At 42.0% G+C, this 15,720-nt stretch overlaps 1 protein-coding gene across 3 annotated transcripts in view; it reads right to left on the bottom strand.

The window, feature by feature from the left end:
- Window positions 1-15,720, bottom strand: part of AFF3 (ALF transcription elongation factor 3) — a 565,722-nt gene that overhangs the window by 399,310 nt on the left and 150,692 nt on the right. The window lies entirely within an intron of this gene.

A 15,720-nucleotide genomic window follows, 5' to 3' on the forward strand; every position in this document is an offset into this window, starting at 1 on the left:
GTTCGAACCCACCAGGGGCAGCTAAAAGAACAATGACAACGGTAGCAACAACACAACAACAAAAATGGTGTTGTGGCGGGCACCTATAGTCCCAGCTATTTTAGAGGCTGAAACTCGAGAATCACTTAAGCCCAGGAGTTTGAGGTTGCTATGAGCTGTGACGTCACAGCACTCTACCCAGGGTGACAGCTTGAGAGTCTGTCTCAAAAAAAAAAAAAAAAATTGTACAAATCGGTAATAAAAATAAAATTCTTATCATGCCATCACTTAATTTTCTCTTTAATTACTAACTTGTCTAACTCTGCCAAATGTTCACTTGCCAGTGGTTCTGCCTATGATGTGAGTAGTTCTCCAACATCACTGACATCACGAAAGCCCTTACTTTTCTAAGACTTGCACTTCCCATTTCCAAATTGCACTGTATTTGCAATTTATTCTAAGATGTTTACAACTACCTATTAGTGAAAGACAAATTGGATGGATAGGCCCAAGAAATATAAGGTTAGGTGTTAGTTACCTAAATCTTTTCCCCTCCTCCCCTCTCAGAAACAAAAGGCTAACCTGGCCCTGCCGGAAGAATTCCGGAAAGACCCCAACCAGCCCAAACCTTCCAGCAACCTGTGGAATCTCCCTCCGGCCATACCCAGGACAAAAACAAGACCCCAACCACTCTGGGAGCAGCTGCCATCTTTACCCAGGTGGGTCTCAGTCTCTTTCATTAAACTTGGCCTGAAGCTCTCTTGGTCTTGTCCCCAGGTGCATCGCCAAACCCTTTTATCAGGAAAGGAAGGAAATTTGAATAGGAGTTAATTTAAAAAATGGTCAGTTCATTAGTAAATACTGCCATTCTGTACTGATTTTTGGTTTTCTCTGCAACCCCAAAACTGACTGAATTCTCCAGGAATGCTTGCTGTGGGGACATCACAGGTTGCTAAATTGCCTTATTTTGACAGCAAGAAGTGTTTGGTCTGCCTTCCTCCACTTCAGAAAGGGCTTTGCTTCCCCAACTCCGAACTCTTTCTTGGTTCTTCCGCCCAAATGCTCCCACCAGGAAGGAGCCTTACCTTGGCCGCCCTCCAGAGTCTTGCTTTTCCTCCTTCCATGATTTCCAGTCCTGCAAATTATTACTTCTAAGCTTTATTTAAAAAATAGAAATACAAAAATACAAATAATGTGAAAAGCTCATCTGAACTAGACTGTTTACTACAGAAAAGGGTGAGACTGCAGAAGGCCTTCCTTTCATTTGACACATTTTTCTTTACCAGGTCCCTTCTGTTCCTTACTTAAAGGACAGACTCACTAATGAGAGGCACCAGCACTGCCCCTGGGCTAGGAATGTGGGTGTGGAGGGCAGATGGCCTGAGGCGAAGTTTGCCCTGCTAACTAGTCAGGTAGTGAGTTACTGTGTGGCCTTAGACCAGGTGTTTAACCATCTTGTGCTTCAGTTTCCTCGCCTGCAAATAATAATTCTGAGGGTAGTAACAGTGCTTACTAATTCCACAGAGTCAGTACGAGGATTAAGCAGTGCGATAATACACATCCAGGGCTTAAAGGTGCCTCGTGCCAAGTAAGCAACCAGTGTTGTCAGTCTTTACTGGGAACTTCAAACCAAGTGATGCTTAGTAAAACAGCAGGTCCCATGCTGAAGTCTTAAGAGTGCCCCATCAGGGGTATGAGATTTAAGAACTGCAAAGGTGCCCTCACAGTCACAGGTAATGTGATTTGGGCATGGGGGTGCTGGGACACACATTCAGTCCCACTGTGCCTCCTGGCAGCTGCATGAGTCTAGACTGGGCATCTAATGTCTTCAGACTTTCCTCCACTCTAGACAATGAAGATAATACTCCAGTTCCCAAGGTCTTTGAAATGATTATAGAACACAAGACACTTTTGGAAAAGTGTCTTCTCAATACTCACAAATGCTCATTTCCTTTCCCTTTGGAAAAAATCACCATAAATTCAATTGCAAATAGCTAGAAGTAGATGTGCTACTTTTTTTTTTTTTTTTATTGTTGGGGATTCATTGAGGGTACAATAAGCCAGGTTACACTGATTGCAATTGTTAGGTAAAGTCCCTCTTGCAATCATGTCTTGCCCCCACAAAGTGTGACACACACCAAGGCCCCACCCCCCTCCCTCCATCCCTCTTTCTGCTCCCCCCCCATAACCTTAATTGTCATTAATTGTCCTCATATCAAAATTGAGTACATAGGATTCATGCTTCTCCGTTCTTTTGATGCTTTACTAAGAATAATGTCTTCCGGGTGGCGCCTGTGGCTCAAGGAGTAGGGCACCAGTCCCATATGCCAGAGGTGGCGGGTTCAAACCCAGCCCTGGTCAGAAAAAAAAAAAAAAAAAAGAATAATGTCTTCCACTTCCATCCAGGTTAATACGAAGGATGTAAAGTCTCCATTTTTTTTAATGGCTGAATAGTATTCCATGACAACCTTTTTGGAAGGAAGTATGGAGATGTGCTACTTTTTAAATAAAAGTGCTATCTGATTAATTTTAAATCCTTCTATGTCCAAACTATAATGCTAGCCTTAAAAGATGGAGGATAAGTAATACCTGTGACTTCTCAAACTCATCAAAATTTATTATTTCATTCTATACTGAAGAGACTAACCAAGAACTAAAAAGTGATATTGTAATATCTTTTCTAGGGCTGTGTGTTGTATAGAAGAGGAGGAAAAAAAATACCTATTGATAAAAACAGGTAGGGAAATGATGTGAAAATGAGAGATAAAGTAACAGCAAGAACTGCAGAACCAACACGGGGAGCTACAAACACAAGAAGTGAGAGAAGCTAAAGGAAGAACCCAAGTGGGAAGCTGGGCTTCCACTCCCAACATCCTCCACTCCCCTGGGCTTCTCTGCACATTCTTCTGAAGATGACCCACAGTGGGGGAGATACCACTGCCCCCCATGCAACTGAGTCATGGGAGATGTGACAACGCTCGAGAAGCACACAGAGTCTGCATCTTATGGGTCTGGTTGCTTGACACAGGTCATGGCCCAAACTGCCTCGTATACCCAGGGATGTGTGCGTTTGTGTGTATGTAAATGTAGTGATCAGATTCTTTACCACTAGTGAACTCAAACCAAAAACCTCAAAGAACAAGTCCTACCAACAGAAGTTCCGTGATGTGCTTTTGTAGATATTTAGCATTATACTGATAAATCCAAGGGAACTGAAATGCTGTGGTACAAAAGAAACTCTACTAAATTAACAATTTGCCATTGGGGGGGCGGCGCCTGTGGCTCAGTTGGTAAGGCGCGGGCCCCATATACCGAGGGTGGCAGGTTCAAACCCGGCCCCGGCCAAACTGCAACAAAAAATAGCCAGGCGTTGTGGCGGGCACCTGTAGTCCCAGCTACTCTGGAGGCTGAGGCAGGAGAATCGCCTAGGAGTTGGAGGTTGCTGTGAGCTGTGTGAGGCCACGGCACTCTACTGAGGGCCATAAAGTGAGACTCTGTCTCTACAAAAAAAAAAAAAAAAAAAAAAACAATTTGCCATTCGGATAATTATACATAGAAGGCACTGCTTAGCTTTTTCTAACTTCAGTCCCATTTTAGGGCTATTTTGACTTCTAAGTAGATATTTCACTATTTTTGCAATAAATGATGACTTCTATATACAAAAATCCCGACACCCTTGTGGAAATGCTAACAAGGTAACAATATAACACACAAAGCACTGTAGGAAAGTACAGTGTTTAGAAATGTTTCAATTATCACCAAGGTGATGTAGGAAAATGAGGATAATAAAATATAATTAAACATTAATTACAGAAACTATCAAAAATAATTGACTTGTACAAAGCACAGCACACCTATTAAAAAGAAACCAATGGATAATAAAATATATAGAGTATTCTGTCCTCTAGACATAATTATTCCAAGGCAGCAATTAAATTTATAGAAAACTGTTAAGTTTCTTTAGTGACGCTTTACTACTGTGAACTCAAGACATTCTGAGTGAGAACTGCCTCCAAAAAATTCTTAACAATTGCTTAACATCTTAATAGGAAGCACTGTCATAAATTCAAATATGTGTGATATAAACAACAACAAAAAATAATTTTAACATACATAACATAACAGACTCTGTTGCATTTGTCCTATTTCTGGAGCCCACAGGATTGATTTTTGCTCCAGTTAGAAACGTCTGATTCTCCTACAGCCAAGTCTGAGCACAGTATAATAATAAAGAAATATTTAATTTTTTTATATTGTCGGGGATTCATTGAGGGTACAAGATACATGACACACTGAGACTCCACCCCCCCACCCTTCTGCCCTGTCTCTGCTTTTCCAGAAATACTGAATTTTAATACAAAAATAATATCCTGCAGAAAGACTAGCAGAATATATTTTTACTAAGAATTATCATGCCAAATTTTTACACCAATTTGTATCTTCATCATTTAAGGAAGCAGGATCCCATTCCATAAAAGCACTCCAGTGTCCTTACGGGAAGCATTACGTTTTTAAAAACATATAAAAATCTCTCCTTTGGTCTTTGTATAGCAAATTCTGAGAGTCCAGAGAATTTTCTACTTGTAGGCAGTTATAAACATAACTTCTCTACCTATTGCTGGAGATAAGACTCGGTTACCAAACATTTTTATACTGGCAAATTTTTTTAAGCACTGGGAAGGATGGCTTTAAGTAAAACCAGCATGTATGGGCATAGCAACAAGCAAAAAAAAAGCAGTAAATTCAAAAAGTGTGTGTATGTGAACAGTCTTAAAAAACCCAATTGAATTTTAATTTCCCCCCCTCATTTACTTTTTTATTTTGTCTGCAAAAAATGCTTTAAATCAATGTATCGTTTTAGTCCAAAGACACCTTCACCACAAGTGAAGATCATCTACAAAGACATTAAAGAATCGGCTGATGTGTGTCTATCAGAGAAGAGCTGGAGGGCGGCAAAATAGGAACAAAGGAGAAGACGCTGCTAGCAAGCACTGTGTCCTCCCTTTACTGATGGGCGAAAATTATTTTTAGAGACGAGGTCTCACTCTGGCTCAGGCTGGTCTCAAACTCAGGAGCTCAGATAATCCACCCACCTTGGCCTCCCAGGGTGCTAGGATTACAGATGTGAGCCACCTCGCCCAGCCTTGGGACCTGACTTTAAATGACTACCCAGTTTTCTCTCACCTGCTAAGCCATGTTTCTACATTAAAAGAAATTTAAATGATTTGGCAACATTCCTTAAATATGCCAGAATTTGACAGTTCAAAATTATAACACTAAAGAAATTCCAAAGGCTCATGTGCTCATCATTCATCTCTATTCACGACAGAACATGTCAGCAACACCGAGCAAGAGGCAATACATTACACTTGGAGCGTGGTGCTCGGCAATTTTGGCAAGAAGTTTCTGAGAGAAGAATAGGAAATGGAAAAGGAAATAAGGAACTCATTGATACTGTGTAAGGACAGTCAGTCTTTACAGTGAAATAATGGGAAATTATTAATTCATCGTTTTTCAAACAGGACTAAACCACCCACCTCTCCACCCGGGTGGATTTCTGTTTTCACAAGCCTTCAGGAGCCCAGCAGAACAGGAAAGGTAAATTCTTTCTATTTACATTCACCAGCTCCTTTCCCTTTTAGAATGTGTTCCCTCCCCTCAGAGTGTTCCTGAGTGTCCCAGACAAACAATGGAGTATGAACCATCAGGCTCAGGATGGGGAACACCTGGAAGAAAGTCTGTCTTCAACCTTGCCTGAGGGAAAATGGACACAGCTTTCACATCCACAATACCTCCTGAAATTGGCCGCAGTGACATTCTTTGTTCCCTCTAAATTCAGCCGCCCACTGGACCTCACAGCTGTCCTCTTTTCTTTCCCTGGGATGCGGCAGCCTCCCTTCCTCTTTGCTCCCTACTCTCTGGGTGAGAGTTCACCCTCTCGATTCCCCCTTACTCCCTTGTCTTCTTCTAAGCTACAAAATTAACTTAAACTTTCACGTCCTAATCTTGGCCGAGAGAAATTCTTTTCTCATCTGGCATGCAGCACCTACTGAGCTTTCCACCCTAACAGGTATTACACAGAAAATTCACCCCTGTTGTCTTTGAAGAGGAAATGTGAGTTCTATACCACAAGAATCACCATGTAAGAAAGGTTACGTATAAAACAAAATAATATAAGCACCTACCCATAAAAATTACAGTTTATGTAAGATTCAGCAGAAAGCTGAGGGTGCCATCAATAAATACCAGGCCCCATGCTAAAGCCTTTCTTCAGCTACAGAGATAATATGCATTCTCTTGCCTGTGAAATCTGAAGAGCTCTCTCCCACACAGGCTGTGTGTGGGTATGGGGGCGGGGGGAGGCACAAGCCTCTCTGGGTAGAGGAGACCAATTAGATACTTCACTTAATTCCATCCAGACCTATAGTTAAAAATCTGGTAGGGCATTCCTTTGCTATTTTAAAACTAGAAAGAAGTAAAGCTGAACACCTTAGGGTAGCATACAGAAATTGATTAAAATCGAAAGGTAATAATCCAGTGTGATATTTCACATAAATTTATCCTGTAGCCTGTCAAATTAGAAAAGTCATTTATGTATATGCGTAGCCTACAGCAGGGTGAGGAGGGAGAACACAGCAGGGAGCCTGTATTGCTTCACAGAACGAAAGAGATAGGGCAGCAGAGTCACAAAAACACCAGCTTCCTGGTTGTCAGCCTCAGCACAGTGTTCACAAGGCAGCATGGTCTCCAAAGACGATGGAAGTCCTGAAAGGGCCAGCTGGACTATCCCAGTTAGAAAGACCTTGCAGTGAGGAACAAACAAAAAGAAGCTAACCGCAGGGCTGTCAAAATTCATGGAATATAAAAGTCTGCACGTGAAATCTGCTTCAGAGGGAAGTCCACTCTGTAGGTGGACACAAAGGGTTGCTCCAGTTCTGTCTGGTGTATCCTCAGTGCCTGAGGCAGGGAGGCCACGAGTCTTTGGAAGGCAGACCAGGACTTCTGAAGGCAGAAGCAAGGGCAGCCGAGTCACAGTCCCTTGCTGCTGCTGCTGCTGCTGCTGCTGCTGCCGAGGCCACACGGCCTAACAGCATGACTCACGCTTCTCAGGTGCTCAAATAATTCTTAGTTGACTTTGCCACAATAATTAAAATGTGATGACTCTCCGATGGTGGGTAGGTTTTCCTCCAGAAAGAGTAAACTGGTTATTGTGCTATATTCTGCCCCCATAAAACCACTGCTTTGTGTATTGCAAACATGAGCAAAGGCAAAGGCTTTGGAAATGCTGACAGTCTTAGCAATGATAGACGTAAAGCCTGGAAAAATAGGTGGAACTGAACAGTTATCCTCAGACAATGTGAAGGTCAAGAGACAACTCCATTCAATTATTTACTGAGCAACCTCCATGTGGCCAATCCTCCGCTAAGCACCCTGGAGGGATATGCAAATACTGATAAGAAACAGTCCCTGTCCTTTGGGCGTTTGCCATCTAAAGGGGGCAGGGAGAGTTGAAAATAAATGAGTATGACTAACCCAAAGCAGGCGTCCGGAATAACAAAGTACATGGAGGGCGGCGCCTGTGGCTCAGTCGGTAGGGCGCCGGCCCCATATACCGAGGGTGGCGGGTTCAAACCCGGCCCCGGCTGAACTGCAACCAAAAAATAGCCGGGTGTTGTGGCAGGTGCCTGTAGTCCCAGCTACTTGGGAGGCTGAGGCAAAAGAATCGCTTAAGCCCAGGAGTTGGAGGTTGCTGTGAGCTGTGTGAGGCCACGGCACTCTACCGAGGGCCATAAAGTGAGACTCTGTCTCTACAAAAAAAAAAAAAACAAAAACAAAGTACATGGGACTTGCTGGTGAAAAAGACAACGTTTCACTAGAGAGGAACTTTCTGAGAGAGGGACAGGGCTTTGACAGCCAGAGGTCTTTTGAGAAGAGAGTCAGGAATAAGAATATTACCAAGAATAAGACAAAGAAATTAAAATGTATGGAATAGGAGAAATAATAGGGCATGACAGGAAAAGTAATGAAAGATTAGCATGTTTACACGTATCTCCAAGGTGAATTTTGTACTTACCATTTTTTCACATTAATGTAATGTTCCCATTACATAGGAAAATGAAGCACAGAAAATCATCCTTATATCGCCTTCATTCCAACTTATAACTTCTTTAAAGTTCAGCATGTTAGGCTGGACTAGGTGTGATTAGGCTCATACCTGTGATCCCAGCACTCTGGAAGGCTGGGGCGGGTGGATTGTTTGAGCTCACGGGCTCAATACCAGCCTGAGCAATAGCAAGACCCTGTCTATAAAAATAGCAGGCCTTCGGGAGGCTGAGGCAAGAGAATCGCTTAAGCCCAGGAGTTGGAGGTTGCTGTGAGCTGTGTGATGCCACGGCACTCTACCGAGGGCCATAAAGTGAGACTCTGTCTCTACCAAAAAAAAAAAAAAATAGCCGGCCTTGTGGAGGGCGCTTATAGTCTCAGCTGAGGTAGGAGGATCACTCAAGCCCAAGAGTTTGAGGTTGCTGTGAGCTATGACCCTACAGATGCACAGGATGTCATACTCAGGACAAAGGGTGACAAAGTGAGACTCTGACTCAAAAATATAAATAAATAATAAAGTACAGCACATTAGCCAAACACAGTGGCTCACACCTCTAATCCTAGCACCCTGGGAGGCCAAAGCAAGTGGATCACTTGAGCTCATGAGTTCAAGACCAGCTGAGCAAGAGGGAGACCCTTCTCTACTAAAATAGAAGGACTAGCGGGATGCTGTGGTGGGCACCTGTAGTCTCAGCTACCTGGGAGGGTGGAGGATCTTGCTCAGGAGGCAAGAGGATCTCCTAAGCCCCAGAGTTTGAGGTTGCTGTGAGCTATGATGCCATGGGTGCACAGGATGTCATGCTCAGGATGACAAAATGAGACACTGTCTCAAAAAAAAATAAATTAAAATAAAAATAAAGTCCACCACATTGCAAGTGCTCAATAACAGATTGTTGAATTGAATAGACAAACATATTTTTAAAAGGAGTGTGTAGCAAAAATACATGAGATTATTGGCAGTATTCCCCCCAAATCAGTCACATATTCCTCCTTTTTCTGCTTATAAACATAGTCCCCTCTTGCTAAATGCACGTTCACAATATGTTTCTGTTTTTAGCTTCCTCTTGACACCCAGAATAATTTATGGTTTCTCCTTACCTTATTCAATCACATTTACACCTAAATAAAAGACTACAGCTATATTAACAGTATCCTAGACAGAATAAACAGGGGTAAGGATTTTGTGCTTTGTTCACAGCTATATTCCCCATGTCTAAAATAATACCTGGCACAGAGTTTGTTGATCAATAAATATTCTCCTGTTGAATGAAGTAAACAGCTTTTTTAACTTACATGGAATAAGGCAAAATAAAATTATGTATTGTGGTTATTTGTTTGTTTATCTGCTACTGAAGATTATCCATGATAGCAACAGAGTAGGCACACCAAGATTTTGCAGTAAATTGAGAAAATGTATGCTTAAGAAAAAGCTAACTCTTTTCTTTCTTTGACGGGCACCCGTGTTAAGATTTTAGCAATCACACCCCAATACTCTTTAACATAAATTTTTGACTGTGTTTAAGTAATAACAATGTAAGTTGGTTTCTACTGTGATTTTTAGATTCTGAACTTTCTGGTCACACATGCTTAACTGTTAAAAGTAGTGCCATCTTTCTGATGCTTCATTCGATATTACTGTTTACAATTATTTTTTATGTTTCCTGAGAAAATCACTACCACCATATGGACTAACTCAGAGATATCCTGCTGGCATGTTATCACAATATGCTAAATGCGACTTTCCTTATAACAACCCCAAAGGCTTCTCCCTCTGTGAAGTGTTGTGCTTCATACTAAAACCTTAAAATGCCAAGCTTGGCCTCTCTGTCCTCTTACCTTTCATCGTTGCTTTCCTCCCCTCCTCTCTCCTTTGTGTTTATTTACTACCTAGGACGGAAACCCTCCAAATAGACCGAGGGCTCGGGGCGTCTGGAGAAGAGACCCCTGCAGGTTGCAGGTTCCCTCGTGGAGCGACAGGGTGGCAGAAGCAGCACACGGCACACAGCAGAGCTGTCCGGGTGCCCTCCAAGCACTTGGATCCGCTGAGCAGGATCCGGCCTCCACCACTGCCAGTCACCACACGCTGTGCTGTTTCCTTCTGAGCATCCTGATGTAGCTGCCAAACCTGTGACCTACTTTCACACAGCCCTGTGCTTCTGGCTTCCCACAGTCAATGCCTTTCCACGAGGTGGACTTGCTACGTGTTTTCTTCAAAGTGAAAATCACGTGAGCCAGCCAGATACTTTTTTAGCCACTGCCTGTGGGGTTTCAGTCACCATATCCACATGGGCATTTTAAAAATTATCCATTCTCCCAAAGTTCTCCCCCATCACCCATCTCCCACTCCCCCAGTTTATGCTGAAGCCTGCACAAGATGACTTGGGGGAAGGTATCTTGTTTTAAGATGTTAATTTCTAGGTTTCTCTTCCATTCTACCAGCCAGAAGCCACTTTCATCTGAAGATCTTACCATCTGCATGGCACAAACTGCTGAAAACTGTGGTTATTAATTGCTCGAGTCAGGCTGGGAGATGCATTGATCTCTCCTTCTTCTGGGTCTCCAGTGTTTCTCGTCCATATCACTCTCATGGCAATTAATCACATTTTGCCTTGAGACATCTGTGGTTTCACTTTTGCCATTTTCTTCAGCTCTGTTTCCTAACTGGCCAGTCTGCTTGACACACACAGATTTTATAGATTATTTGTCCCTGACTTTTCTACAGACCTATACAAACTAGGTCTCAAAAATATTTTGGGGGGCGGCGCCTGTGGCCCAAAGGAGTAGGGCGCCGGTCCCATATGCTGGACGTGGCGGGTTCAAGCCCAGCTCGGGCCAAAAACTGCAAAAAAAAAAAAAAATTTCTTTTTGACTGACCTGTGGACTTACAGTCTAAACAAAATGGTGTAGACTCAATTCTTCCTGTTCTTCCCTGCTAAGCACAATAATAAACCCTGAAAATAAGTCATGTCTGAAAGGCAGAAAGAGTAAGGTACATTGCTTAGGGATCCTGGAACTGGAAAGCCAAAAAAGAGCCAGGGCATCTTATGCTGCCCTGCCAACAGAAGGCGGCAATGCAGACCCGGCACTTCCCAACCCACTACCTATGACAACAGAAGGCAGCCCCCATGGGCTCATTCCTTGTGCAAACTGGAAAGAGTCCTGCCTTTGCCACCAGCCAAGGGAGATCTAGCAAAGGGACTAGGTTAATCACCCCGCTGATATAAACTGGCCAGACAAAGCACCCTCCTACATCTCCAGACCTAAAATTCTCCTCCCCAACTCAGAGACACCATGCAAGGTGGGTGGCAGGGGCCTGGAAGGGCTCTCCTTCCCTACCTGAGCCAGGCCCACCAGAAAGGGGACTCCCACCACAGCAAGCACCCAGGACGCACTCTCCCATCATGTCCTTCCCATGCTCTGCCCTCCCCCCCAGAGAGGCACCAGGGGGACCTGGCTGGGGGCCTCCCTTCCTCCTCCTCAGCAGTACCAAAGCTGCACTAAAAGGCTCAAAATGTTAGACTGCCACTGTCACCGAAGCCTGCCAAAGTGGCCCAGGTACTAAATACAAAAAGAGAGACTCTGAAAGTAACAGCCAGACTGCCAGAAGACAACAAAAAAATCACCCATCATACCAAGAACCAGCAAAACCACAACTGGAATGAGAAAAGAATCTGCTGGCGCCAACACTGAGATGACCAGATGTGTAAATGATCAGGTAAGAGCTTTTAAGCCACGATCAAAAAAGGGCTTCAGCAACAAATGATACAATCTCTTAAAACAAACGAAAAACAAGAAAAATCTCAGCAAAAGAAGAGAAGTTACAAAAATGAACAAAATTCAAATTGCATAATTAAAAATATCATAACAGACATAAAAACTCACTAGACATAAAAGCTCAATAGTAAAGTGGAGATAACAGAGGACAAAATCAACAAACTTGAAGACAGATTAATAGAATTTAATCAAAACCACAGAGAGAAAACAGACTGGGGGGTGGGCAGTAGAAACGAACAGAGCCTCAGAGACCTTTGGGACAATAACAAAAGATGGATTTTTTTTTTCATCATAGCATTACCAAAAGGGGAGAGGAGAGTATAGACAAAAGAGTATTCAAATAATCATAATAATAATGGCTAAAAAATGGGCTCAGCGCCTGTAGCTCAGTGGCTAGGGCTCCAGCCACATACACCAGGGCTGGTGGGTTCGAACCTGACCCAGGTCTGCCAAACAACTACAACAAAAAAATAGCCAGGCATTGTGGTGGGCGCCTGTATTTGGGAGGCTGAGGCAAGAGAATTGCTTAAGCCGAAGAGTTTGAGGTTGCTATGAGCTGTGATGTCACAGCACTCTACCAAGGGCAACACAGTGAGACTATGGTTCCAAAAAAAAAAAGAGGCTGAAAAAGTCTCAAATTTGGCAAAAGACATAAATCTGAGTAGGACAAACCCTGCGAAATCCACACCAAGACACATCATAATTAAACTTCTAAAAACAAAAAGCAAAGTAAAATCCTTGAAAGCACCCGAAGGGAAAAGATGCATTACTTTTAGTGGAGTAACAAATCATATAAAAGTAGATTTCTCATCTGAAACCATACTGGCCAGAAGGGAGTGGCATGACATTTTTCAAATACTGTCAACTGTGAATTCTGTATTTGGAAACAATATCCTTTAGAAATTAAGGGGGTGGGAGTGGCGCCTGTGGCTTAGTGAGTAGGGCACTGGCCCAATATACCAAGGGTGGCGGGTTCAAACCCGACCCCAGCCAAACTGCAACAACAAAAACAAAATAGCCGGGCGTTGTGGCAGGCGCCTATAGTCCCAGCTACTCAGGAGGCTGAGGCAAGAGAATCATCTAAGCCCAAGAGCTGGAGGTTGCTGTGAGCTGTGACACCACAGCACTCTACCAAGGGTGACAAAGTGAGACTCTGTCTCTAAAAAAAAAAAAAAGAACAAATGAAGAGGGGAATAAAAATATTCTCAAATAAAGGAAAGGGGATTCTGTGCTAGCAAACTTACTTAAAGAATGGCTAACAGAAGTTCTCCTAAACAGAAAAAGCAACAACAAGAGAAAGTTTAAAACTTCATGAAAAAAAGAACACCGGAATGGGTAAAGGTTGAAGTAAAAATTTTTGCAGTATCTGATGTGACCCACAGGTATATAGGGGAAATACTTAAGACAATTATATTTAAAGAAAGGAAAAGATAAAGATGCCCAAACAGCACTAAGACTTCTCCATTTCAGGCAAAGTAGTAAAACACTGACTCTGCAGACTGTGATAAGTTATACACGTGTATTGCAGTATCTACCACTAAGGAAACTAATTGTAATCGTTACACTTAAACAAACAAAAGCAAAAACAAAAAGAAAAAAACTTAAAAACCCAAACCAAAAACCCAAAATGGCTAAATCAACATGGTACCATTTTAAAATGTTCAAATACTTCACAGAAAAGTAAGAAAAGAGAAACAGAAATGAGAGACCATCAGCAAACAATAAAATGAAAGACTGAAGCCCAAACACATCAATACAAACTGTAAAGGGAAAATGGTCTAAATAAACCAAAATAAAAGACAGATTTTCAAAGTAGATGAAATAATGTAATACAATAATATGGTAACTATAAGAAACTGATTTCACAGACAATGCCATATAAAAAGAACGGGAAAAGATATACCATGCAAATGTCAATTTTAAAAAGGCACACAGGGTGGTGCCTGTGGTTCAAAGGAGTAGGGCGCAGGCCCCATATTCCAGAGGTGGTGGATTCAAACCCAGCCCTGGCCAAAAACTGCAAAAAATAAAAAAAAAAAAAGACATACGCAGCTGTATTAATATCAGGTAAAGGAAACTTAAGAGCAAAAAATAAAATGCTAGGAAAAAGGAGCCACATAATTATAGAATAATCAATTGACTTGGAAGGCAGTAACAATCCTAAAAGTATATGTACCATACAACAGACTCTCATAATGTATAAAGAAAAAACTAACAGAGCTGAAGGGAGAAACAGACAAACTTACAGCGATAGCTAGGGCCTTTAACACCCCTTTCAGTAAGAGTTAGTAATTACTAGACAGAAACTCAACAAGGATAGAGAATAAACAAACCCCACAACCATCCAGTAAGACATAATTGACCTACTTGTATATTAAAAAACTCCACTCAATAAAGCAGTTTTTTTCAAGTGTTAGTGTAACATTCATCAAGACAGAGCATATTCTGTGCCATAAAACAAAACTTCTACAAATTCAAAAGAATTGAAACTGTACAGCAGGCATCCTCAAACTGCGGCCCGCGGGCCACAAGAAGCGGTGTGAATTGTATTTGTTCCCGTTTTGTTTTTTACTTCAAAATAAGATATGTACAGTGTGCATAGGAATTTGTTCATAGTTGTTTTTTTTTTTTTTTTTAAACTATAGTCTGGCCCTCCAACGGTCTGAGGGACAGTGAATTGGCCCCCTGTTTAAAAAGTTTGAGGACACCTGCCATAGAGAATATGTCTCTACACCACCATAATGGAATACAACTAGGAACAAGTAACACAAAGTCAACAGGACAATCTCCAGAAACTTGAAAACTACACCACACACTTCTACATACTCCATGGCTCAAAGAAAAACAAAATCCCAAAAGGATATTAGAGTATAACAAATATGAAAATAGAACATATCAAAATATGCAGCATGCAGCTAAAGCAGTGCTGCATGGTTTTTGCAGGGGGGAATTTATAGTACTAAAATGCCTACCCTAGAGAAAAAGGAAGTACTAGATGCAAAAATGATCAATACAATATTAGCAAGTCAAATCTAGCAATGTAAAAAGAGAATTATGCATTGTGATTTATTTGGGATTTATTCCTGAAATGCAAGGGTAACATGAAAGATCCTTGTGGTGATAAAACTTCTGCATCTTAACTGCATTAATGTCAATACCTGGTTGTGATGTCACAAGGGATGTAAGGTGTCAGTACTAGAGGAAAATAGGTAGAGGGTACCTAGGATCTCTGTGTTGCTTCTTACAAATGCAAATGAATCTACAATGATTTCCAAAAAAAGTTCAATTGAAACACCTGTGGACGCTAAGTGTACCTGAACTCATTTTTTTTTTTAGACACAGTCTCACTCAGTTGCCCTCAGTAGAGAGCTGTAGTATCATAGCTCACAGCAACTTCAAACTCTTGGGCTTAAGCAATCTTCCTGCCTCAGCCTCCCGAGTAGCTGGGACTACAGACACCTACCAAAATGCTTGCCTAATTTTTCTACTTTTAGTAGAGACGGGGTCTTGATCTTGCTCAGGCTGGTCTCAAACTCTTGAGCTCAAGCAATCCACCTGCCTCGGCCTCTCAGATTGGTGGGATTACAGGTAGGAGCCACCACGCCTGGCCTCACCAACCAATCTTTAAGTGATCTTAAGTTACAAAAGAATGAAAGTGTCATGGTTGTTAGTACTTAGGGGTCAGTAAGATTCCCCAAAACTAAGGTTTGAGATTGTTCTGAGATGTCAACTTTAAGAATAACACAAAGTGAATGGAGGATGAAATACAAAAATCGATTAAAAAAAAAAATCACTGACTGCTAGGCTAGACATATAAAACTAGATTATAACCTAATATAAACTGCCTAAGTAAAGGACATGTGG

This window comes from Nycticebus coucang, chromosome 4 (assembly GCF_027406575.1).
Source record: "Nycticebus coucang isolate mNycCou1 chromosome 4, mNycCou1.pri, whole genome shotgun sequence".
In the NCBI taxonomy this organism is placed as follows: Eukaryota; Metazoa; Chordata; class Mammalia; order Primates; family Lorisidae; genus Nycticebus; species Nycticebus coucang.